This window comes from Mus musculus, chromosome 17 (genome assembly GCF_000001635.26).
Source record: "Mus musculus strain C57BL/6J chromosome 17, GRCm38.p6 C57BL/6J".
Taxonomy (NCBI): Eukaryota; Metazoa; Chordata; class Mammalia; order Rodentia; family Muridae; genus Mus; species Mus musculus.
Window position 1 is genome coordinate 4,940,562 of NC_000083.6, and position 27,592 is coordinate 4,968,153.

Below are 27,592 nucleotides of genomic sequence, written 5' to 3' on the forward strand. Positions count from 1 at the left end.
ACTGGGCTCATAATTTACATGTCAACACCTGGAGACAGGACAGGTGGACAATAGGACATGGAATTCTACTCATCTCTCTTCCCTAAATAGAGCCTGCTGCTGCCTCTGTTATCTGTCTCACGCCATCTTCTGAGCCCTGACGTATTACACAGCTCAGCACAAAGCCACATGCTTCCCTCTCCACCCTTGGAATCCAAATTTCCACGTAATCACTTTTGAGGAGGGCATTCCTGCGTTCTGCTTCATTCTCCACGGGCCATTTGCTAAGGAGACAGAGTCACTGCGTATCAGGATGCAGTGAGAATCTGCCGTACGGCTTTCCAGCTTGAAGAGAAAGGTCTGCAAGACAAACAACCCGCTTTTGCTTTTGTTTTTGTTTTTGTTTTTGTTTTTGTTTTAAATGAAGACCAGAAGTGAGCAGGAGTTTTCGTACGGGTGGAGAAGAATAGTTTCATAAGTTCAAGCTCTTAAACAAACAGGCAAATGCAAGCCATTTTGAACCTCATCAGATCAGCAACTCTTCTAACAATACACAGTGTGAATGAGGATATAAAACCAAGGATGTCTCACACAGATTGGGGCTGGGTGAGAAAGAAAAGCCTGTTAGGAAACAACTAGAATTACCTAGTAAAGTAGTGTGCACACTGAAATCCAAGGTGTCTGCTTTTAGGAGATGTATACACACACACACACACACACACACACACACACACACACACACACACACACTGTATGTTAGGTGATCTTAAATTACTTAAAGTGTGAAAATTCTGAAGTATTTAGAACTGAAATGTCACAATGTTCACAAGTTTAAATTGAGCTGATAAGAGAGAGAGAGAGAGAGAGAGAGAGAGAGAGAGAGAATGATTTTAAAGAAAGTGAGCAGGCTCTGGGAAAAGTCCACTCTATTGAATCATGGATCTGTCAATCATTGATTTCGACCTGAGGGATTTATTTCAGCCCTCCCTCCCTCCCTCCCTCTGTCTAGCCATCACTACAATGGAAGCAACAGTGATCAACACTGGAGAAATGAGGTCATTAAATAAAGCAACTCAAGTGAAATAGTTGAATCCTTTGTTATGGGCTTGCGATGGACTGCTTTAGCTCTGTCGTGACAGCTAGAAAGAACAGAGCAGTGTACAACAATGGATTTGCAACACCTGGTCACCCGAGTCAGGAAAATGATGCAGCTACCCCATGTATTGGCAGGAAGGCCACTGAACATTACATTAAAGGAGCTGAGTGTGGGGAGGGAAGAAAGCCCTAGGTGTGGAAGGCTCTGAATGACATGGGCACAGTCATGTCAAACTCATGGAAGAATGGCAAACCCTCCCCTACCCCAAAGAAACCACGGCTCCTCGGTCAGCTGTGTGCATTAATTCTGTCTCTCTGTCGAACTCTCTGTAATAAACATGCTGAGCTTCCAGGATGCTACAGTTTTCCCATCCAAGATCCCAGACCACCCAACCCCAGCTTTTCTGTGCCTCCAAGTGTAGCCATGAACTTTTCTGCCCAGGCTCTTTGTTCCTGAATAACAACTCTGAGACTTAATTATTTATGAATAAATGCCTAGGCCATACGCTTTGGCTCATCTACAGACTAGCTCATAACTTATATAATCTGTTTATTCTAGACTCTGTCTTTCACATAGCTATTTACCTCTCCTCAGTTTGCCTGTCTCTTCTGAGCCCAGGGTGAAATCCTCTGCTATCACTCTTTCCCAGAATTCCTATCTCTCTAGACTGGATGTCCCACCTTCTATTTCCTGCCTCATCCAATAAGCCATCAGCTTTTTATTGACAGGTGATGCTTCCACACAGTACATAAGGATTCTCTCTACATCCATGTGTCTGTTTCTTTTCCTCCTTCCCCTTGCCATCCCAGTCAGATCCAAGCCCCTGAAAGCCAAGCAAGTTTTCAATTCCAGCTGGGGACACATCTCATTCTATAGACTGCTTGCTTGGTAAACATGTAGATCCAAGGTCAACCACTGAATCCGCATACAGGGCAGTAATGCGCTTGTAATCTCAATACTGGGGAGGCAGGGATAAGTGAGCCAGCCAGCCTCACCTACTTGGCAAACTCTAAGGCAATGAGGAGCTCTGAAGGATGACATCTGAGAGCCACATGCACTTGTATGTACACGTGTACCCACACCAAAATAATGTAAAGGTTTTTATTGCATCCCGAGGGATATTAGCTGTTCTGGCAACGAAAGAACTGATTCAGCCACTAAAATGGCCGTGAAGATGATCAAGAAGGGCTTTTGTTTAGAACCAGGTTGTCCTCCTCCAGAGCCTTCCTGGTGAGAGTGGTGGAAATCACCGTCAACACGTTTAACAGGTTGGAGAAAAAAACAAAGAAATGGCCTGGCTGTGATCGAATCTGCAACCATCAACACAGTGTTTTAAAAGGAATATTTAGTGATGTGGTAAAATGTCCACAATATAATATTAAATTTGAAATTGAGGATCTGGGGCTGGTGAGACAACGAAGCAGGTGAAATCATGTGCCTCCGGGTCACGTGACCTGATCTTACTCCACCCCACCCCCTCCCCAAGTCCCACATGGTATTAGAAAGAACTAACTTCTGAAAGCTGTCCTCTGAACTCCACTGAATTGCACACACACACACACACACACACACACACACACACAAAATCAAATGCATGCGCACAAAACACAAAATAAAAATGTAACAAAAATGTTTTTATTTTCATTTTGTGTTTGGGATTTGTTGTTGTGGTTTGGTTTGGTTTGGTTTTTCAAGGCAGGGTTTCTCTGTGTAGCCCTTGCTGTGCTAGAAATAACTCTGTAGACCAGGTCAGCCTCCAACTCAGAAAGAATTCTCCTGCCTCTGTCTCCCAAGTGCTGGGACTAAAGGCATACACTACCATAGCTGGCATCAAAAAAATGTTTTGTTTTGGTTTTGGTTTTGGTTTGGTTTGGTTTGGTTTGGTTTGGTTTGGTTTGGTTTGGTTTGTTTTGTTTTGTTTTGTTTTGTTTTGTTTTTGAGACAGGGTTTCTCTGTATAGCCCTGGCTGTCCTGGAACTCACTTTGTAAACCAGGCTGGCCTTGAACTCAGAAATTTGCCTGTCTCTGCCAAGTGCTGGGATCAAAGGTGTGCGCCACCACTGCCCAGCTCAAACAAACATTTTTAAGTAGCAGCTTTTATGCTTGAAATTCCAAAATCTTTCCAGTCCTGAGCACAATGAGACATGACAAGGGAGTTCACACCAACCTTGTTTATGCTGGAGAAAAAAATCAGAGCAAATAACATCCATCAGGAGAAACTTAGATGTCTAGACAGCAGATTTGCCGGCAGAGAGAGACTGAATGGAAAGACACAGAGTTCCTGTAACCAATATAGCATATAGCTATAGATATAAGGATATATGGGTATATACAATATACATATATAGGGATATATAAACATATGCAGAGATGGCTGTATCTGCAATTAATGAAATACAGCTGTAATATTTGTAGAAAGGTTGGAAACATTCAAATCAGCACCACATGATAAATGTTTTGTGCACACACACAATACACACACACATATGCACACACATATGCACACACATTCTAATTTTCTTCCACTGAAATGATTATAAAATATCAAATCTATATTAAAATTTGTGTGTTTATGTATAAGCAGTAATTTTTTAAAAGAAAGACATGTTATGCTTAATTATATATCTCTGTATGTTATGTGTGCACATGTGAGTATAGCATCATCTGAGGCTAGAGTTGGGCGGAGCATCTCCTACGAGCTCTGAAACAGTAGGAAGTACTCTTAGTCACTGAGCCATCTCTTTAGCCCCATGACTTTTTTTTTCAATGCACAGAAACAATAAACTCTGAATGCAGGGTAATAGTTATCTCTGAAAGGTGAGGAAGGGACTATTTAGAAAGTGTGCCTTGTCAGGCAGTGGTGGCACATGTCTTTAGTCCCAGAGTTTGGAAGGCAGAGGTAGGTAATCTCTAAGTTTGGGGCCAGCCTGGTCTACAGAGTGAGTTCCAGGACAGCTAGGGCTACTCAGAGAAATTCTGTCTCAAACAAAACAAAACAGAAAAAGAGAAGAAAAGAAAGAAAGAAGGGGGCACAGGGGTAAGAGCTTCAGTTGCACTTGTAACACTTTACCTCTTGGGTAGAGCACAGAGATTTATTACATAATTCTCGGGGGTGGGGTATCCCTGAAACAGTTCATAATAAAAAAGGAGTGTTTCTAATGAAATCAAAGTTTTAAATCAACTGCCGCTAGATATGCAATTCACTGAAGCATGAACTTTTGAGATACTTTTAGATTTATTTTTGTTTTTTGTGTTCATGAACCTGCATAAACTTACATGTGCCATGTGCAGAGCTGTGTGGGCTCCTGTGGGTGTTGAATCCCGAGAAGCTGGAGTTACAAGTAGTTGTGAGCCAACAAGTGGATGCTGGGAGCTGAACTTGGTCCTCTGGAAAAGCAGTGCATGCTCCTAACCGCTAACCTCTGGTCCCTGAAATACTTAAAGTATATATATTGCAGTTTTACTTTGCCCCAAACCCGTGATTTCCAAAAGAGAAAACTTAATTTCTATAAAATAGAAATGATTTCCAATGCAAATATTTTATTATGATCATTTCCAGTTGAAGGAAAATTAAGGCATGGTCTCCCCTCCCTCCAAAATACAATATCTTTAAATGTGAGAACTAAAGGAAGACATTTGCTCTGTAGAAGGCAGTATTGACCAGTTTATTCCGACACCAGACCCCAAGTGCTGAGAGAAGTCACCGCTTCCATGGAGCCTTGGGAAGGCTGATCGGCTCCGGCAGCTACACATTTGCACATGGTTAACCGGTTTCGTCAGTGAAATGGATTGAAACTTGCTTCAAAGTAGGAAAGGAAAACATTGGTGCACTCCACACTGGCCCTTGAGTATACTGTACCTTCAAATCATGCTGCCTCTTGCATTCCACAGAGCTGTGAAACACCCTTTAAACTGTCTGCATAAATCACTCTATCCTCTATGTAACAGGGTTTTCTCTTCCTGGACAAAAGAAAAAAAAAGAAAAAAAGGCCATCTGTCCCCAAAGGGCAACACTCCAGAATGAGGATCCCTGCCCAGACAGGACCTCATGCAGGTGTTACAAGGTCTCCATTCTGTCTGGAAGCCTGGATAGTTAACATGCCGCCTACCTGCCACAATCCTTTGGTTAAAAGCTGTCTCTTTAAAATCTGGGACTTTTTACCTCCTCAGCACAGCTAGCAATGGTTTCGGTGTGTAGAAGCACAGAATTATATGGAGCTAAGAAGATCGCCAAGAAGGCGAACACAGTAACCAAGACTGACATTAATTAGGACCAGGAAGCAAGCACGCGCCTCCTGGTAAACAGCCTTCTCCAGGAAAGTCTTCCGTGGGCTTCCTGCAACTCACACATTCCCCTTAGCTCTTCCAACACTGGTGACTTGTTGACAGGCACACATGCTAGGGAAGACCCATGCCACGTTCTGGAGTTTTGAATGTTTCCTTTGCAGAGAAACCACCAGGCCTGCGAGGGGCGGGCTCTGGCAGGAAAGGCCTTACAGCTTGTCACCTCTCCCCGCCTAGCCTGCTGCTCCTGCTGGAGGAGGTGCAGGGGACAAGCGAAACTGGTTCATGTGTCAGCTCCCCCAGGGATTTGGCAGCAGAGGGCCGGGCCCTAGCTGAGCACACAGGTACAGAAACAGCATCTGCAGCACACTTCCTTCCTCCTTACATGGTCACTGTGCGGGTCTGCATGCAAAGGGGGTTCATATTCTCTCTCTCTCTCTCTCTCTCTCTCTCTCTCTCTCTCTCTCTCTCTCTCTCTCCCTCTCTCTCTCTCCCTCCCTCCCTCCCTCCCTCCCTCCTCTCTCTCCCTCCCTCCTCTCCCTGCCATGCCCCGCCCCGTGTTTCTGTCTCTCTCAGTCTCTATCTTCTCTGTCTCTGCCACACACACATACACACACGCATACACACACACACACACACACACACACACACATATACACACACACACACCATGAAAAGTGCTTACTAGCAGCGTCTTGCATGAGTGCACAAGCCAGGCCATCACTCTGGAGAAGGAAAAGCAGCTCGGCCCCTGGAAACGTCTGGAAGCCTCTATCCCTGAGCTGGCTGGACCAGACAGCTCCTTCCTGAGAGCCTGCTTTTCCCTGCCTTTGAAAGAGCAGCATCTAACAGAGAAGCGCACTGAACTGTTTTCCAGTTTATCACAGGAATCTCGGGTCCAGACCTACAAGCCAAGGGAGGCACTCCGCCCCCGTGGAGCTCCTCCGTGCTCACAGCCAATAAGGGGGTGCTAGTCCATCTCTCTAAAGAGAGAAAAGAAAGGGCTTTGTGAGGGCCATGTTCCGCTCACACAGGTCACCACACAAGTTGCCTGGTTTGCTGTTCAGACCCCCAGATTCCAGAGTGAACCTGTAATAGCTGAGGTCCCCTTGACCCCTTGTTTTCTCTTCTACTGGTTCTCAAGAGCCATTTTCCAGCTTCCCCTTTCCTCTCCCTGGCCTTTCTGGAAAAGGTTTGTTTCTAGATTCCGAAGGAACAAAGGCCGATTAAAGGCCCAGGAACAGGGGGAATCCTCCATTAGAAAAAGACAAGGGCAGAGCTGGGGACTTCCGTGCTTGGCCTGCCCCCACCTAAGTTAATAAGCTACAAGAACCAGTTGCTTCCAGTCTGGGCAGCTTTCTAGTTCTGCAACTACAGAGCCTTTCTTCCTATCTTCCTTTCTTTCTTTCTCTCTTTCTTTCTTCCTTTCTTTCTTTCTTCCTTCCTTCTTCCTTTCCTTCCTTCTCTCTCTCTCTCTCTCTCTCTCTCTCTCTCTCTCTCTCTCTCTCTCTCTCTCTCTCTTTCTTTTTTATTACTTTAATTCCAGAGATCTTTGATACCCCTGAAGGCAAGTAGCATATCTCACTCATAAAGCTTTCAGATGGTTTTGAGTTCAAAGTTTTATTTATTTACTTTTAAAGGCCTCAATAAATTAGGGCAAAGGCAACTGGAACTCAGCCTCCTGCCTTACAGATCCTCTGAGCTTAAGGCTGGCCAAAAGATCTGCTCTTGAGAAACCAGGTGGAATGAGACCTGGGTGGAGGAAGCCAGGAGTTGTTTGTAGAATGTTCTCCTGTACGGCTCCAGCCTGAGCCCTTCTCCCTTGAGCAATTCTGCTAGTTTGACACCAGCTGAGATCTGGTCATCTGTCTGGTTTTTTTGTTTGTTCGTTTGTTTGTTTGTTTTTGCAAGTCTCTAAGCCATCAGACATTCTGACTTCAGTATCCTGAGAGAGAGAGAGAGAGAGAGAGAGAGAGAGAGAGAGAGAGAGAGAGAGAGGTTCTCTAGAGGCTGCTAGCTGAAACTCTGTAGTGTCTTTACCATAAAAGCCATGTAATGCAGTCAAACAATCTGAACAATTTAGATTGATTTAGGTTGATCCGAAAGAAAGCAATTAATTCTCACTGACATCTCCCTGTTTAATAGAAGAATCCCATTGTGTGCTGAGGCTGTCCTGTGTTCATGTTCCCAGTAACATACATGTTTCCAAAATTCATTTTAAGATGTGTATCATTTGGGGGCAAGACCTCTTGGGGGTTAATGGTACTTACTGCAGAGGAGCTGGGTTCAATGCCCAGTACCACAGTATCAAATGTACACATACATGTGCACACACATGTGCATAAGGAAAAAGGAATTTTTTAAAAATGTTAAGTGCAGCATCAGAAATTTGCATTCTCATAAAACCTATCTACCCACCCACACTTGTCCTGTGTTATGGTAGTACTACCGTATTTTTGAATCCTGGACAGGTGCTATTTAGTGAAGGGAGGAGGGACTCATGTTTTCCCAAGGGGAACTCCAGGGAAAGACCTTAGGGGGTTCAGGGAAGAGGCAGGCAGAAATGAATAAGGACAAAAGGAAGGTGACTGTATTCCAAGCCCTGGAATGTCCATAGCCACAGTGATATTCTACTCCAAGAGCCTTTCCCATGGAATGAGTGTCTCAAGGTCAAAGGGAAAAACAGAAACTCTGGGAAGAAAACAAGGAGAGAATGAGGACTGATTCCAGAGGGAGCTCTTTGGTTTAAGTGATCACCCTGCTGAGACAGGGAGGGGCACAACCTGCAGAAGAAAAGAGATGGCTCCACTCCAGGCTGTGGAAAGCAGACACTCTTCCTTGAACTTCTAGGGCACCTGCAGCAATAAAGTTGTTTCCTAGAGGGCGGTCCAGGGAGGGCAGGGCAGGGCCACTTCTGCATATAGTGACGGTTCTCAAAGGATGCTCTTCCCCTGCGCCACTGCTGAGTTTTGTTTTACCTTAATGATGTAACAGTGAAAAGGAAATCTGTTTTAACCAGCAGGCCAAGGGATCACTTACAGACTAAGAGCTGGAAGAATTGAACCAAAAGAGAAATATGAAGGATTAACCCAACTTTCTGGTTGTTCCTTTGCTCAACAAAAATCTTTTTGGCAAAGATTAAATGACGCCAAATAGCTATCAGATTGATACTGACAAGACCATCCAGCTTGTTTGACTAAACACTTCCACCTTCTCTTCCAACTGTCTAAACAGGATTTTCCCACTTAGCACCCTATCAATCCAACTGTGATTAAGCCACATTATGAGAGCCTGTGTATCAAATATTAATATTTGTATAGTTACTAAAGTATTTGATAATTCCTCTCTGCAAACTTAAATGTGACATGCCATTTATGGTATTTGAAAAAAAGCATAAATAAGAAATTATTCATCTGGCCCTTGGTGTTTGCTGGAATGGCTCATAAGATGGCATATTTTAAGTGGTAAAGCTAACAAGGAAGGAAGGGCACTTCCGAAGCACACAGCATGGAAGCAAAACCTTTTCCATTGCTCAGTGGTTTTCATACCACATTATCCAAGGACTTTTTCCCCCAAACAAAATGTTGACTAGCTGCCAAACAGACAAGACTAGAGGTGTGGGGGGAGGGAAGCCTGGGCTCCTGTCACCTCAGCCCTCTGACTGCTCATGTTCCTTTGAAAGCACCAGTGCTCTGGAAAGCCAAAAAAACAAGAATATAAGGTTTGTTTGTTTTTTTTAAAAAGTGCACATAAGCTGCTGGGGAGGTAACATGGTTGTTAAGGTGGGTGAAAGCATAAAGACCTGAGTTCACACCCCAGAAACCTATACAAACAAACTGATGTGCTTAACCTCATTGCTAGGAAGGTTTGGGTAAGCAAATCCTGGGAACTCACTGGCCAGCAAGCCAAGGCCAATGAAAAGCCTTATTGGTGAGTGGTGCCTGAGGAAGGCACCCAAGGTCATCCTGTAACCTCTGCACATAAGTGCCCCCATACAGAAGAACATGTGCAATACACACACACACACACACACACACACACACACACACACAGAGGAGATAAAGGAACTCTTCAAGGTGGTCCACGTGTAAGTACGTCCAGCCTGGCTCTTATCTTTACCTTTTATAGTTTCAAGCCTTAACTTTTGGCAATCTGTATCAGTGATATATACCATGGGTACAATTATTGTTCGTCCACAGTACACAGATAGGTGAGTAGATTCTTTCAAAACTTAAAATATTTTGTTGGTAGTGGGTTTTTTTTTGGGGGGGGACATCTGTTTGTTGTTGCTTTATACTAACAAAGCAGAGAAAGGGTCAATGAGCGTCAGTGAGTGCGCTAGCCACAAAAGCCATATGACCTGGATGAAATATTCAGATAAATAGTCCATCAGACAGCGTGATTTTACTAAATGATTGTTAAATTAGTAGTAGGCTTTAGAACAGCAGCTTTCAACCTGTGGATCTCGACCCTTTTGAGGAGTCAAACGACTCTTTTATAGGGGCCACATATCAAATAGTCTCATTATGATTTTATAACAGCCGAAAAATTACAGTTATGAAGTAGCAACAAAAATAGTTTTATGGTTGGGGGGGGGTGTCACCAGAATATAAGGCACTGTATTAAGGGGTTGCAGGGTTAGAAAGGTTGAGAAACACTGTTCTAGAAAATACTTTATCTCAAACGCTTTCTTTCTTTTTATCTGAGAACACCAAGATCTTAAGTGTTGAAGGCTATCACAAAATCATGTTGAGAGTTCCAGACCAGAACACAGGTACCTTGCTTGAGAGACATAGACTTGTCCCTGTCCCACTACTTCATGTCCTGTATCGTAGACAAATCTTCACCACTTGAAAAGTGGCTGTTCACTGAAATCAGTTTATTTCTACAATTCTATCATAATTAGGAAAACCAGGTTGTGTCGGTTTGGAGATGATTAGAGGAACCCTTAAATACCACCTGCCAAAGAAGTTTAGGATTCAGGGTACCACAGAGGTCACAGTTCCAAGACACACAAAGCAACTAGTATCTTTGTAAAGCCAAGTCAGAATAGCTATACGCACAGACAAGCCTAGCAAACTCACAGTGTAGATGTCTAAAGCTCCAAGAAGCGATCCTAACAGACTCACCCTTTCCACCCTTCAGGAGCAACTTTGCCACCTGAACCCCGGAGCAAAGATCACAATGAGACAATTTCAGAAGCATTAAATCTTGCTAAATCCAAAGGGCTGTGATTTGGGCCTGTCATGCATATGAATAATTTAAATTAAAAAAAAAAAAGGCCCGTGTGGTTTGTATTTAGCATGAGTGTTTATTTATATACCACATACATTCTCAAATGACATAATTGGACACTTTACAAGTCACATGTTTTTAAACATTGGAATGTTCTGCCTTAACTAAATTGGAATTGTTCAAGGCCTTTTGGAGCGGGGGTGGGGGGGGTGGGGGGGGGTTCCAGGGAAATAGTAAAGAGGAATTTGCTTAGGAACAAAATTATTACACTAATTTCCATTCTGATTTTTGCCAGTTTTGTTTCTGCCAGAAAATATTTCGTTCCTGTAATGACAGTTGTTGTACTCTCAATTGATACGTAATTATATTGTGTGCATATCAATATTTGTAAATGCAAATAGTTCTAGAGAAGCTACCAGAAGCTCAAATAGGAGAGGTAGAGATGCAGACAGTCGGTGGGTAGTGTTACCAAGCTCATGATGCAGACAGTAAGCTATATGAGTCTCGAACTGGGGACTTACATGTCCTTTAGTGAAATTCTACAAGTCAACCACTTGTCTTTGTAGAAACATCTGGAGACCTTGTGTCAGGGAAAATGCTTTCTATTCAGTTCAGATTATATCACCCAGGATGGCCTTGATTTTTAAAGTATATAATATAGGTGTAGGGATAGAGTGATAGGCTGGTATAAGCAAGATCCTAGGGTAGATTCTATGTACCAGAAAAAGTTATGTATTTAAAGTTTCTTTAGAGCACAGCTGAAAGGAAAAAAAAAAAGAATTTATCTATATATATTACATAGTACTTGTTCAACGTACTTGACACCACTGGTGTTAGGGATGAAATAAATTTGAAAATTGTTAGGTTTGTTACCAACCACGAACTGTTAACAACTACAGACAGATGCATTCCTAGGCTGCAACTGCACCCTAGCCGGGGTGCAAACATGCATACCAACCCCATGAATACCCCGTGCGATGAGTTTTTGTTCTTTCTTTATCAGCATTGGTGAAGGATAATCTTCAGGGCATAGAATGCACACATTGCATTGTAAAATTGCAACACTGTGACCTTCTGGAATTGTGTGCAGGTATGTAGCCATCACCACAATCCAGCTTCTAGAACATTCCCAGGATTCTAAATTCCTCTTATATAGAGTGAACCCCTGATCTTACCTCAACCTCAAGTCATCGTTTTTTGTCAGAGTTAGGCTTAGAGTTTGTCTCTATAGACAGGCCTTCCTGGGCACTGCGTATGAGTGGAGTCAGCCAAGCAGTCTTTTTGTTTAGCATATTGTTCTTGTGTGACTTTCTGTGGCCATAAGCATCAACCAAAAACAACTTGGGGAAGAACAGAGCATATTTGCTTTACAGGTTCTAGTGTGTCATGGAGGAAAGCAGGAACTTGGAGGTGGAAAGTGAAGGAGAGACTCATGAAAGAACACTGCTGACTGGCTTGCTTCCCCTGACTTCCTCAGCTGTTTCTTACACAGCCCAGACACAGCTGCCTAGGAATGGCACCACCCACAGTGGGTTGGGAGCTCACACATTAATCAACAATAAAGAAATTGCTCCCCACAGGCCCACAGGCCAATGTAATAGAGGCAACATCTCAGTTGAGATTTCCTCTGTCTAGGTTTGTGTTAAGTTGACCAAAACAAACAAACAAACAACTCTTCCACATATGCTTTTGAGAGCCGGGTGTTGGTCTGGGTTTCTTTTCTATAAGCAATCTAATGCATGCCTGTGAGTGAGCATGTGTCTTCATTTCTCTCAGGGAGATTCCTATAGCAAAGGTGGGGTTTGCTGGTAAATCTGTGTAACCTTTAAGGTACCAAGCTGTATAACAAGGTAGCAATCCCACTTTGCCTTCTTTGCCACAACTCCTGCCTGCGTCCTGTCCTCTGCTTCCCTTGCTCTGTGTGTTCCCTGTCCCTCTGGTTACTGCCACCTTAGTGGTTGTGTTGTGTTGTCTCTCTGGGTTTGATTTGCGCAAGTGCACACACACGCGCGCACACACACACACACGGACACACACACACACACGGACACACACACACACACGAACACACACACACACGCGCGCACACACACACACACGCACACACGCGCGCGCACACACACACACACACACACACGAACACACACGCACACGCACACGCACACACACACACACACACACAGCTAAGGAGACTGAGCTTCTCCTGTGATTTGCCTTTGTCCTTCTTTACACAAACGTCTATTCTAATCTGTTACCAGTCATTAAAACTGTGCTAATTGCCATATTGCTGAGTTGAATACAATTTGGATTTTTTAATCATTAATTGCCCCTTTACCTAGGCATGACTTGTGACCCTGTTCTTTGGTCTTCCGTTGTTTTTAAGTTTCTGAACCATCAGTTAGTTGACAATACACGTATACTTCACACACACAAACACACACAAACTTGACTTTTAAAATGACCTCAGGGCTGCCCAGAGAACTCAGCAGGTAAAGGTGCCTGATTGACCTGCGGTCCCCATTTGTGGAAGGAGAGAACCAACTCCTTCAAATTGTCTGACCTCCACACGTGTGCCACAGCGCATGCGCACCCAGGAACACACAGAATAAAAATATAAACATAATTTAAAAACTAGAAATATACTAACTCCTAAAGATCACTTTTGCCTGATGTTTTACAAAGCAAATACTATAAAAGCAAGAGGTTTTTAATAAATTGATGGGTTTTTTTGTTGTTTGTTGTTGTATAGCTGGGTACAATGGTTCACACCTTTAATCCCAGCACTTAGAAAGCAGTGCCTTGCAGATAGATCTCTGTGAGTTCGAGACCAGCCTGGTCTAAATAGTGAGTTCCAGGGCAGGCAGCCAGAGCTACAATAAATATCAAGACCCTGTCTTGAAAACAAAATGAGAAAGAAAAATGTTGTATACATAATAAAAAGCCTCTTTTTACAAGAATAATTCCAAAGTGCCTGGAATGCTAACACTTTAGGTTGTGTTCATTTTGTCTCTTTAATCCTTATTTTGTGCATCAGAAGGGCTGCTTTAAAAAGCATTTTAAAAGGAAGGCAAGTGTCAGAGCATAACATGGACAAAGAACTGATCACCACAGGAAAGCTGAAAGAAATGTGAAGAAGACATTATAATCCACGGTAATTAATATTTTTAAGTAAGATAGATTTGAATTTTAGGTACTTTGTCCTTCTACAAATGTATTTGGGTACCTTAACAAAAGAAAAATATGTATTAAAAAAAACTATAATTGATCGCAAATGGGTAGTTCTCAAGTGTACCTGAGAGTAAGCAGAAAACAAATTGTATGCCTTGGTTATAAAGAATACTTTGGAACACAAAGGAAAGATTTAAATAGAAACATATAAGTCTGAATGTAAATCAATAGCAGTGTCCCTTAGCTCCAGTAAATAGCGTGGGGGAGGGGTAACTTTTTAGCCTTACCTGGAAGGATGCCAGCGATATACACTTGAGAATATTTTAAGGTAATTAGCATTTTTGTCTCTCTGTCAGTTAAAGTAGGCTTTTGCCTGCTACTAATTTTCTTTGGGTTACTGAAACCATTGTATGAATGAAGAGCTTTTAAAGGCCATTTATATTGTGCAAACAGAGGTGCAAATTAGCGAGGGCATGTTCGTAAGAAAAGAGGGCTCCTGAGAGCTTAGGAACCCAGAACTTGTTTCTATTTTAGATGGATAGAAAACACATCAATCTTGCTTTTAGAATATTTTCAATTAAAATGAACAGCACACAGCACACCGAGAGCCAGCAAAAGCTAGTCCGTATGGGTTTTGAATAATTCTGCCACACCATCTTCCCATTGAAACTGATATACATATAATAGGACCGAAATATAATCCGAAATCCCAGAGGACCAAGATCCCCGAGCTGCCGAAGAAGTTGTAAAAGGCAAGAAATACAAAACTAGACCATCTGTTTCACTTTTCAACATGCAACCTTTAGCACAGAGGACTTGGAAGAGGGCGCAGTTTAAAACCTGAACTGGGACGCAATGCAGTGGGTAGACTTGCAACTATCGTTAACTCCTACGCTCCTCAATATTCAATGTGGCTGCAAGACTAGCTCCCCGTGTTCAAAACAAAGGCCACGTCAGCTGCAGGAGCTGAGCTCCCTTCTCCCCACCAGAGACAGTGAACAGCAAGTGGGGTTTTCTCCCAGCCCCAGGCAGAACCTCTGTCTAATTGGAGAAAGCAAAGTGAGGTGGCCATTCTGCATTGCAAGCGCTGGAAAAATCTAATTGCCGTTTGCAGAGACAACTACACACATCAATTTAATTTACTCCTGTTCTGGCCACTATTTCTGGTGTGTGTGTGTGTGTGTGTGTATGTGTGTGTGTGTGCATGAATGTGTGTTAACATAATTCTGGCATCTGTACCTGTGTATCCACATGTGTGTTCGTGCATGTGGAGACCAGAAGTCAACGTTAGTGTTGTTCCTAAAGACCATCCACTCTGTTCCTGTTCATGGGCTTTGGTTCTGGTTTGCTTTGCTTGTTTTTTAGTTAGTCATCATTTTACATATATATATATATTTATATATATATATAATGTGTATATATATATGTATGTATATATTTGTTTCGTTTGCATTGTTGTTTTGCCTGTATGTATGTCTATATGAGGATGTTGAATCTCCTAAAGCTGGAGTTACAGACATTGTGAGATGCCATGTGGGTGCTGAGATATGAATTCAGGTCCTCTGGAAGACCAGTCCATGCTTCTAACCTCTGAGCCATCTCTCTAAGGCCCCATTTTTATTTTTTAAGACTTATTTTTATGTAAGTGCATGCGTATATATGACATGTGTGTGCCAGTGCCCACTGAAGCCAGAAGAGGGCATGAAATCCTCTGCAGCCAAGGTATGGGCAGTTGTAAGCCAGACAAATGAGTGCTGGAAACCAAACTTGAGTCCCCTAGAAGGTCAGCAAGTGCTCTTAACTGCTGAGCCATCTCTCCAGCCACTTTCTACCTTGTCCTTTAGAGAGACGGGTCTCTCCCCAGGGTCTGGTTGATTGAGCAGCGAGCCACAGAGATCTGCCTGTTTCTGATTCACCAGTACTGAATCACAGGCAAGTTCACTACCACTCCCGGTATTCTTCAACAGTTCTGAGGATCAAGGTCTTCATGCTTTTGTGGCAAATGCTCTGCTAGCCAAGCCGCATCTCCAGCCTCAGATGTTGTTTTCGATAGCTACTTATAAAGATACCTGACAAGGCATTGTCTCCAAAGCTGCCTCTACTTTAGGATCATAGCCAAAGAGGCACCCAGCATTCCCAGTGTTTACAGAATAGAAATGCAAACTGGAACAATGAAGAGTAGAAAAGGCAAAGAGTTGGTCTCAAAGCGCACTGCTCCTAAGCTCTCCCGGGAACCGCATACTGAACTCCTGCACTGCATCAGAGTTCAAATCTTTCAAAGTCCTGACTTGAAACCTCTATAACTATCAAAATCGAAATGCCATTTAAAGAAAGCCAAAGGAAGGGTCCAGAGATCTACAGTGAGTCCTCTGTCCCCTGTCTCCAGCTCTTTGTGGAAGCTGGCTTCAGGATGACAGGATGCTGGGCCACGCTTGGAGTTTGTCTGTTATAACTTTTAACACTTTGGTTGAGGGAAGCACATAGGCTCCTGTCTGCAATGTCTGTTGCTATGGAACAGTTTGTACTTAATCATATTACAGCATCCTGTCTGGGATGAGAATAATGTATAGAATATTCTACAGCTATTGGAGAAGCATTGTTTAGCCCCTTTCCAAATCGGATATGTCATGAAGTCTCAGCATCCTACTGTCCCATCCCTTCTTACATAAGCAAACGATAGCATTTGAGATGCCCGTCACTAATATTTCCACGGCAGATTTCACCTCTGTGTCACATGTCTCGTTTCTCTCCAAGATCTGTCATCATCTCCATAAGTGAGCGGTCCTTTTGGTACGTTGTATAGTGTCCCTTCCTGGTGAATAATTTTGACACCATGGTTATATTGTGAACTCTTCATGTTTGTGAGTCCAGCTCTGTGTGAACTGGCAAGAGGGGGCCTTCTTGTTTGTCATAATCTTGGCTCTTCCGGACAGATGCCACCGTTTAGATACACTCTGACCATGATTAGCTTTGGCATTTCCCCTTACATTAAGTATGAAATGTGTGCTGTTGTTCGTTTCTGGCTTGATTGCTTGTTGAGGTTCTCTGGTGCTCCAATAGCCACGGAGAAAGAGGCAGGAAGTCATAGTCAGAATATAGAGTATGGGTGCACAGAGCTAGACATCTCTATGGATGAACTACATGACCTGGGAAGGCTCTTTCATATCTCTCGGCCTGGTGCTTTATCTATGACATTGGAATGATAATAGTACCTACCTTGTACAGTTGAGACAGGAAGTTAGTGAGGGGATCTCCATGAAGCACTTCAAATTGCGCATGGTCTGAAATAGATATGCAGTAAGTATTGGTTTATTGCATTGCTTCACATTATAATCATATATATATGATTATATATTATATATATATCATATAATCATGTATATATGTATGTATATGTGTACATATATATGTGTGTGTATATATATATATATATATATGTGTGTGTATATATATATATATATATATATATATATATATATATAAAAAATTCTTGCCTTTTATAATGAATATACCACCACTTTCTTAGCTCAAGACATAGAGTTGTGCACTGGGCCAGCATAGAAGGCTGTCTGAAAACTGTATGGGAACAGGAGAATTCCCTGTGTCCAACAAATGGTGCTAAGACTATAACTAATAGCTAACCTACTTCTATGAGGGTGCTGTGGCCTTTAATAGGGAATAACTATGACCCTCTTTTGTCTACCATCCCTCTAAAAGCTACAGTGTGGTTCTAGATGATCCAGATGGAACATGCGGCTGCGGAGACAACTCAGTAAAGTACCTGCTTTATAAGCCCAAGGGCCTGAGTTTAGCCTTCAGATTTAAAGAATAAGAAAGCTTGGCATGATGGTTTATATTTATAGTCCCAGCCCTTGGGACAGGGAGACAGGCAGACCCATATGCTGCTGGCCAAACATCCTAGCCAACTTCCTGAGCTCCAGTCCAATGAGAGATCAGGTCTTCAGGGGCGGGGTGGGGGGAGGGTAAATTCCTTGGAACTACATCTTTCAGGCTCCACACAGGTGTGTGTACACAAACATATATGTACACTCATTCATGTATGTTCACAGACAGACAGTGTAGCTGCTTCTATATTAGCGAATTTAAAGCTGTGCATTCTCCTTGCCTATACTCTCCATACATCATCAAATCCAGAAAGTGGCCTAAGACGATTCTGATGACGGACCCAACATATGAAAGGCTTCACCAGTGCACCAGGCTTCATACATGTAAACATACAGAAAGGGGTGAAGAGCCCACTTTGCACATTATAACAGATGCCTGAGCTGAGCCAACCCAGACCTGGCTCTGACTGTCAGATGTGATGTTTATCCAGCAAAGTCCCTATGAGTTCATCCAAAACATACCTTGGTACAGTAGAGTCAGTGTGGCTAAAACTAAACAGGACTTTTGCAACCGTTGTTCTTTAAATATTATTTAAAAAAATATTTCATCTCTATACTACCTCTAGTATGGTCAAAATCCCCTGTAAATATTATCTAATTTATTCTCGTAACATCCCTAAGAGATAGGATGCATTCATCTTTGTTATTAGCATCTGGCATGAGCAGATTCACATTTACTTTGCTGAAAATCACCAGGAATAAATCTCATGGAGACAGTAATGGAAAATATAATAGGAGATAAATACAGGTATGCTTGCAAATGAAGACATTTTCCCTCCTTTGAAATCTGTTGACTAAAAGGATAAAAAGTGGAACAACTTATGATGATTGAATAGTAATAAAAAAAAGCATTTAATCTAAATCTCTCTTTCCTGTGATTACAGCATGCTAAATATTACTCAATACTAGGGAGTCTGTTGATGAGCTATGTAAATGTTTTCCAATAAAATTAAATAGATTAGATTTAGAAAGAGAATGCTAATATTTCAATGGCTTTTAAGGAATTTTCCTTTCCAACTTTGCAGAGAAATATTTAAGACAAGGCCACAGTCCCTGCCATAGTCCTAAAGGAATGAATGCCATCATTTCCATGGGTTGAGAAAAGACAGAAGCCACCAAGATGTCCGAGACATCTGTGTCACCCACGATGCTTTGTTGCTAATTCTCTTCGTGTCTTCTGCCCACACTTTGTTTTGGTTGTCAAAGTTCGTTACTGAGACAAGACTAAGATCACCCTGCTTTGACAGTCGAAGATTGACTCAGCGTGACACACCATGAGGTGAGTCTAATTGCTGTTAATATTAGAAGGACAGATAATCATAGCAAAGAAGATGGTAATAGGAAAGAAATAAGCATGTGGAGCTTGATCACCAAGGAAAGACAGTTTGATGAGAGGAACCATTAGCCTGAAAGGAGACTGTGCCTTGCTTCTAATATAGAGATTGGAGATGCCACTATATTCGTGCTAGATTGGGTGGAAACAGTATCTCTGGCTCATTTATAGACTTAAAAATATACTATATGTGAAGAACCAAATCCTCCTGCGGTCCTTGATAACAGCATGTTTATATAATATAGCATAATAGAATATAAATAATTTATTAATTAGTATTAATTAATAAATACATATATAGCACCATATCTGGCTGGGTGGGCCAAAGGGAAGCCTTTCTCTTCTTCAGGCAATGTTAACAAATACAAGGATCAATGTTAACATGAACTGTATTGGGTGAAGATAATACTCCAGCCTGGACATTTTTGCTTTTCTTTTTCTGTTTCTCACTATATGGCTTTAATTTCCCAATCCTCCTGCCTCTATCTTCTGAACACAGGGATTATGGGTATACACCACAACAAGAGGCATCTAGACCACAACTTCTCAAATTCCATTGTGCCTGGGACTCTCCAGGTCCTGAAAGAGTTCTAGGCTCTGGTTCAGCATGTTGTGCCATGGAGTTTGACAGCCTATATTCAAGAAACTCCCAGAAAATTTCCCAGCTGCTGGTTCAGAATAGTTTGGGGGAGGGGGAGGACCCTCAGTCTCTCTACTGTTGGGATTATACATCTATAATCTGGCTAAAATGTCAGCTTGAATCACTGGCAAGGTGGAGGCTATAACTGGGGAGTGTGGAGAGGCAGACACCCTGGTTTCTATTGGAACTTCATTCATTGTTTCCTTTAGGTTCCTTCCTACAGTTATGGTTCTGTGATGGCTACAGAAAACATGGGAATAGTCTATTCAAAAGAAAGATAAGCAAACAAATGAAAACACAAAAACAAAAAAAACTCTTCCCCATACCATCTTATGTGTGATCACTCTCCCAGTCTGAGCTTCGAAGAGAATACAGAATGACCACACAGCACATGTTCCTCCTCCATTCTGTCTGGACCCAACTCATACTTATTTACTGATGGTTCCACGCTGGCAAGGTCGTCTGACATCCTTCAGCAGGAAGTGTGGTGGTCTGGGCTCTTGAACACATTAATCATAATCAAACTTCAGAGAGCCAGAGGGGTGGAGGGACACTGAGTCCCTCTTGATAATGAAAAATTCATTCGAGTTGGGGGCGTCTTTACGAGAAGAAAATGAGCTTCAGAAACTTGACTGCACACTAACGACTCTAGATTCGGGGTGAGTACAGATGATCATTTATTTTCATTTGTCTGGTTACATGTGCGGGAAAAGCATAAACATGAAACATATAAATTCCGCCCAACTATGACAAGAAAGTAATTCATAGCTGTGAGGATAGTATGTGCATTACATACTTAAATGTATGTAACTTAAATATATTGACTTATCTGTCTCTAGATCTCTATATATCATGTACTTGTCCTTCTTTGAATATGTTACAGCTATAGTCATCGCTATACGTAAAGTCATGGTAGTTATTAATTAACTACTAACATGGTATTTGTTTATTTACCTATTTATGTATTTCGAGATATAGCCACTTGTAGCCAAGGCTGTCCCTGAACTGACTATGTAATCACGCAGCTGTGATCTTCTACCTCCATGTCCTGAGTCCAGAGTTTACAGGTTTGTAGCCTCGTAGCCTGTTTATGCGGTGCTGGTGATCAGACTCAGGGTCTCCGGTGCACGAGGCAAGAACTGTACTGACTCCTCAGTTCCGTATAACTAAGGGGATTTCCTTGGTCTACTCCACAACAGCAAAGTAGCTTCTAATGTTTAATTTAAAAAATATTTCCTCTTTCCAATACATACTGGAAAGCAAACATGTTTCAGATTCGACTTAAGAAGAGCTCCCCTCCTGCTACACCTCTCCCGTTCTCCGGTCAGCAGAAACAGCTAAGAAACAGAAGCTGGAACAGGAGGGCTGATGTCCCAGGCATCAGTGGGGGATAAAAGACCTTGTGGAGGCTGGCAGGAGCCACAAACACTCAGGGGTAGATGAGGAGCTCTTAGAATCACTTAAACAACCGCCCCTATGCCCTGTAAAGCCCAGAAGCTGTAGCAGAGCCAGAGAAACCTCGTTGCTGGCCTGGGGAGTCAGTCACCAAGGAAGAGAAACTGGGCCTTGGAATGGGCACAGCTGAAGGAAAGGCCACAGCACCGCCATGGGTCACATGTTCATTGGGTTGAATAAATACTCTTTGCTTGGAAAGCGGATCCTGCCTACATTTTCTTAGAAGATGACTCGGTATAAGTGAATGAACATAAAAATTGGTTAAAAATAGATACAAACCTTTGAAGCCCTGAAAGATCTAACGGACATAAATACAAAAGTGTTTGTGAGATAATTTCCACACGCTTGGGGGTCGAAAACCATCTTAATTTTCTAGCGTTTCTATAAAAAAAAAAAAAAAAAAAAAAAAAAAAAAAAAAAAACTTACACCGTAGACTGTGTGATGGTTTATCTTCATCATCAGCTTGACTGGATGTAGTCGCCATGGAAACACATCTCTGGGTGTGTCCATGAGCATGCTTTCGGAAAGATTCTTACTGGGAAAGGGAAGAGTCCCCCTGAATGTCGATGACAACAACATCCTATGGGCTGGGGTCCTGGGCTGAACAAAAAGAAGACCATGAGGTGGGACCCTGCATTCCCGAATCTGCAATCTGACAGGCAATGCCAAGTGACAGCTCCTTCAACCATCCCCTGTCAGGATGGGCTGTATCACTTCGCACTGAGGGTGGCAATGAACCTTTACCTCCCTGAGTTGTTCCATGTCAGGTATTTGGGTCACAACAAGGAAAGGGGGAACTAGCACAGGCTGGGTAGCTTAGACAATGGAAATCAATTTCTTCATAGTTTTCCTATGAAGCTAGGAATGCTAAGAGCAAGCTGTTCTCCCTGAAGACTCTCCCCAGGGCTTGTAGACTATCTCACGGTAGTCTCAGACAGGGCCGTCTGCTTTGCCCATCAACCAGTCCAAATCTAACCTCTCCTGGAAACCCTCATGGGTACATCCTCTGTAAAACCATCCTTCTGGGCACCCCACGGCCCTGTCAAGTCAAGGCATTAGACATAACCATCCCAGGCTTCAACATGTGAACAGGGAGTAGGGGACAGGTCAGTCCACAGTATAGGGAGGCCTCAAGAACCCCTGAAGATGAACACACAGTAACAATAGCAGCATGATATTAACCTCATGGGAATATGACTACCATGGAAAAGAGCTATCAAAACACAAATGCCAGAAAGTTAACGGTCGGAAGTGGTCTAACACAAATACACTTTGGATGCGTAAAGAATATTTAACGAAGATGTGAGAGCATATAGAGGCTGTAGGACATGCTGGAAGAGAAACAAGGTCTAGAAATGAAAACGCACTCCTGAAAGTCTCAAAGTGTAGGGAGAACAGTGTGCCTGATGCAAGAGAGAGACAAAGTAGGAGAAATCACCCATTGGAAGGAGAGAGGAGATGAAGGAAGAGTGAGGATGTAGCTCACACATGAGGAAGGCAGACTGAGAAGGCTAAATGCCACCCCAGTAGTAGAAAAGGAAAGGTAGGTGCTATTCAAAAAGAAACCCAATGATACTCTTTTTCTATAACAGAATACAAGAATCTAAAGCTTGGATGAACACAATGACCTTGGGACCAGAGAGACGGCTCAGTGTGTAGAGGTGTTGGCCACCAAGCATGAATGACTGCTTGAGTCCCATCCCTGAGACCCATGTGGTGGATGGAGAGAACCAACTCTGGAAAGCTATCTTCTGGCCTCCACTCTGAGCCACGATATGGGTGCATGCACGCTCACACATACGAAGTATATACAATTTGAAAATTGTTTAAACAAATAAGATACTCTTATTCTAAAACAACAACAACAAAAAAGAAGTAAATATCTGGTGTTCTGTTTGGGACTTTCAACAATCCTGGGGCTGGTGAAATGGCACAGAGGGGAGAGGTACCTAACCAACAAAGCTGACAGCCTGAGTTTAATCCCTGGGACCCAGAGAATAGACTTCCATAAGCTGTCCTTTGAACTCTAGATGTGTGCTGTGGCACACGTATGTTGCCCACACACAAATTTTAAAAATTATATATATATATAATTGTATATATTATGTATTATATATTATATATACACATATATAATATAATGTACATATATATGTATGTTTGTATATATATGTTTATATATACACACACACACACACACACACATACACACACACACTCACTCCTTCCTCCTTCTCCTCCTTTTTTGAGACAGGGTCTCACTATGTAGCCCCAGCTGACCTGGAATTCACTGTGAAGACCAGGCTGGCCTTGAACTCACAGAGATCCCCTTGAGTCAGCCTCCCTAAAGGCATGCACCACCACACCTGGCTGAAACCTTAGCGATCTCTCCATCTCAGAGTATACAAGATCAAATGGTAAGATGTTTAGTGTAACATCTTACCTGGTAACTTACAATGCCGGCTTTATAAGTCATTCTCCTGTGCCTCGTGGCCATTCCTGAGAATAGGATTTTTCTCCCAGCTTGTGGCAGATTTTGCTACAGTACTACATTCTGAGAGTACTTTATGAAGTGCTTTTACATACATCCTGTCGCCTTCTAATTTCCTCCTCTTGGTAATGTAAATGAAAAATGCATTTGCAGCATCCTTCACTTAACTAGCATGCAAATCACCTAACGATATGCAAATGAAAAATACTGCTGGTGTCGGAAATTCCTTGCCAAGTGCCTTCTACTTCCCTTGCGGAGTGAGGAGACTTCACTCAAGTGTGCCCAGTGGATACAATCTTACAGTGGAAAATTACTGCCTCTGGGAGGACTGAGGCGCTTGAAGACAGAGCCCTCCTGCTAGAATTGCGCATGCGTGTGCAAGCTCACGTGTGCAGATATAGGTGTGTGTGGGAGTATGGGGGTGTGTTTCTGAGTGTGTAGGGCAGAGGATAACCTCAAACTCAAACATCCTTCCTCAGGTGCTGTGCTGGATTGAATATGCTTGGCTGAGGAAGAAGCACTCTTGGGAGGTGTGGCCTTGTTGGAGTAGGTGTGGCCTCGTTGAAGGAAGTACATCAATGTAGGCTGGGCTTTGAGGTCTCTATGCTCAAGCTCCGCCCAGTGTGGAAAGAGCTTCTCCTGGCCAACTGTGGAATCCAGTCTCCTCCTGGCTGCCTTTAGATCAAGATGTAGAACAGGAAGCTCCTTCTAGAACAGCATGTCTGCCTGGATGCTGCCATCCTTCCTACCATGATGATAGTGGACTGAGCCTCTGACACTGTAAACCAGACCCAGTTAAATGTTGCCCTTTATAAGAGTTGCCTTGTTCCTGGTGTCTCTTCACAGCAATGAACCCCTAACTAAGACAGGCACCATCCACCTCTTTCTATCCTCCCCTCCCCAACTCTAAGGTCTCTCACTAGTTTGGATCTCAACAAGCCGGCCTTGCTGACTGACTGACCACCAGCAAACCTGTGTCGGTCTCTCTGGCACTGGGATTACAAGTGAGCCACCATGTCCAGCTTTTTGGCTTGAGCTCTGGTGCTCTCTAGATTTCAAGACAAGTGCTTGGCTATCCAGCCCTCCCGCTGCTATTATGGACCACATATATTTCAAACTACACATGTTGTCTTATTGTCTGACGAAAAACCTGGTCTGAATAGTCCCAAATTAATACTTGGAGAGTGGTAGAGAATAGAGGTAGAGAGGCTCGCCACACCCTCCCTTTAAATCTAACTATGTGTGCTAGAGGCTAAGAGTGCTTACTGTTCTTACAGAGGACACGAGTTCTCTTCCCAGCACTGACTGATAGCTCACACAGTCTGTAACTCCAATTCCAAGGGATCCAAGAGTGTCTTCTGGCCTCAGGGCAACTGCACACACACACACACACACACACACACACACACACACACACACACTCAGAAAGAGAGAGAGAGAAAGAGAAAGAGGAAGAGAAAGAGAGAGATTAAAATTTCTTAATTAAATAAAACCAAAATTTGAAATAAAAGACACTTTTAAAATGTATGGTCTTTTATGGGGACACTTTTTTCAAGATAGGATTTCTCTGTAGCCTAGGCTCTCCTGGAACTCACTCCATAGATCAGGCTGGTCTTGAACTGACAGAGATCTGCTTGCCTCTGCCTCCCAAGTACTGGGATTAAAGGTATGTGCTACCACAACCTGGCTTTATACCTTTTTCTGAAAGAAAAAAAAGTGTGTCTGTCTGTGTCTATATGTCTGTGCCTGTGTGAACCTGTGTGTGTTTGTGTCAGTAAGCATGTGTGTGTGTCTGTAATCTGTTTGTGTGTCTGTGTGAACCTGTTGTGTGTGTCTGTGTGAGTGTGTTTGTGTGTGTGTATTTGTGTGAGCCTATGTGTGTGTCTGTGTGATTGTGTGTGTGATTGTGTGTGTGATTGTGTGTGTGTGTGTGAGCCTATGTGTGTGCATGTGCATCTGCATGTGGTGGGGTGTAAGTGTGTGTACATGCACAAGAGCATGGGTGTTGAGTGAGATACACGATGTTGGGGATCGGACCCAGAGAGTTGCACTTGCTAGCTGAGCACTCTACCACTGCACTTCACCACCACCAGAAGAAAAGTGGTTGCTGTTAAAACTGTACGACAGCTCTATCCTTAAGCCTGAACACTTGGCATTTGGCAGCTGAGCCTCTCCCTTGTTTCTTTCCCAGGATACAGGAAGGGTGTCACTGAGGTATCTGCTGCCTTTTCTATGCACGTAGATTTATGCAGGAGCGACATCAATCATGGTCACTCACCAGCTTCTGCAGGAAACCTAATCCATTCACTTCCTTGAAGGTTAACAGGCTGATGGCAGATCGTGAGGGGCTAGGTTCCACGACATGCAAAGTCACCCCTAAACCATGCTCAACCTTCCTAGTGCTGCAACCCTTTAATATAGTTCCTCATGTTGTGGTGACCCCGCCCCCCAAGCATAGTATTTTGTTGCTACTTCGTAACTGTACTTTTGTTAGTTATGAATCATAATGTAAATATCTGATATCTCAACCTGTGGGGGGCATGGCCCACAGGTTGAGAATGGCTGCCTTAAGCCTGCTGTCCCTCTGGGACCTGGCCATCAGGAGCACCTTCCTTGTACCCTCTCCAGCATTAGCTTTCCTGGAAACTTTCCATTCTTCTTCCAGAATGTTCTCCAAGGTGAGTTTCTTTGCCAGGTGCCCTTCGCCCAAGCCCTATTGAGCAGAGCAACTAACTGAGAAGGAATCTTTATCTTATTTTATCTTATCTTATCCCAGGATGTAGTTAAAGACGGCTCGAGAGCATCAAAGCCACAGGCAATGAGGGTCCTATTTTTAAAACTAGTTCCTCACTAAACTCCTGTCCTGTCACTTCTCGCATCCCCAAACCACCTCTGTTTTTTATACACAAATTAAAACATAAATTAGAACAATTTATAAAATAAAGAGAATCATTAATAACATATTGGCTATACTCTTGATCCACGTGAAACAGTGAGTTTGGGGATAAGACAGAAAAGGGAAGGTTTAAGCCTCTTTTGGTTTGGAGTTCTTAGCAATGTCAAAGTTCAATGAATGACGAGGTTTTTTGGAAAGGCTGGTACTCCTTCGGATTTCAAATGCTGTTTTTCATTTTTGATTGGTTGCTTGCTAGTTTTATGTTAGTGAAGCAGTTTTGCCTTCAGCCACACAGGGCTTCAAATGCTTTTCATTCCACTGTTATGCTAATGGATGAGATGTTAATGTTAAAGCAGGTGCTAAATAACTATTTACCTAATGAATGGAAGGATCTTCTCATTGTCATTGGTAAATAATCCTTGAACCTAAAGTACACCATGTCCTCGCCTTTTCCCTTAGAAACTAAACCAAAGCCTGGTATGGAAGTGGTGCAGGCATGGACGCTCAGCACCAGGGAGATATAGGTAGGAAGAGCAGGAGTTAGGCTAGCCTGGTCTGAAACAAACAAGAAATAAAGGCCGGGGAGATGGCTCAGTAGATAGAGTTTGTTCCCAAAGCATTGAGGGGCAGAGTTCAATTCAGAACCATGGAGCCTACATGAAGCCAGGTAGACGCAGTGGCCACCTATAATCCCAGGACATGATGGAGGAGCTGGGATCACCAACGCAAGATGTCTCCATAGACTGGCAAACTGACAAGCTTTGGGTTCAACTGAAAGACTCTTCCTCAGTCAATAAAGTGGAGGGTGGTGAAGGAAGACACCCGATATCAATTTCCAGCCTCCACAAGTGTGCACACACATACGCACCTACACACGTGTGAACACACACACACATACATACATACATACATACATACCACAAATACACATGCATGCAAATGGATGCTTAGACATTTTAAAAGAAATACAACCAGTTGCAGAAACAACAACAACAAAAAAAAAAAAATGAAAAGGGAAAAGCGTTAATAAGACAACAATTTCTCATAATTAACCTACCTGGAAATACGAGGTGATGTTTCCAACTCCCTTCACCTAAAAATAAACTAAA

The 27,592-nt window shown here is 42.8% G+C and overlaps 2 long non-coding RNA genes across 2 annotated transcripts; one reads left to right on the forward strand and one right to left on the reverse strand.

The window, feature by feature from the left end:
• Nucleotides 1–4,173: 4,173 nt before the first annotated feature.
• Nucleotides 4,174–27,592, reverse strand: Gm41517. Its single transcript, XR_876352.2, has 4 exons — nucleotides 27,541–27,592; nucleotides 21,523–21,696; nucleotides 16,979–17,043; nucleotides 4,174–5,035 (listed from the first exon to the last, which is right to left on the reverse strand). It is a non-coding gene; the product is annotated as a predicted gene, 41517 (long non-coding RNA).
• Nucleotides 13,640–20,291, forward strand: Gm34625. The gene is made up of 3 exons (XR_385142.2): nucleotides 13,640–13,745; nucleotides 18,693–18,946; nucleotides 19,850–20,291. It is a non-coding gene; the product is annotated as a predicted gene, 34625 (long non-coding RNA).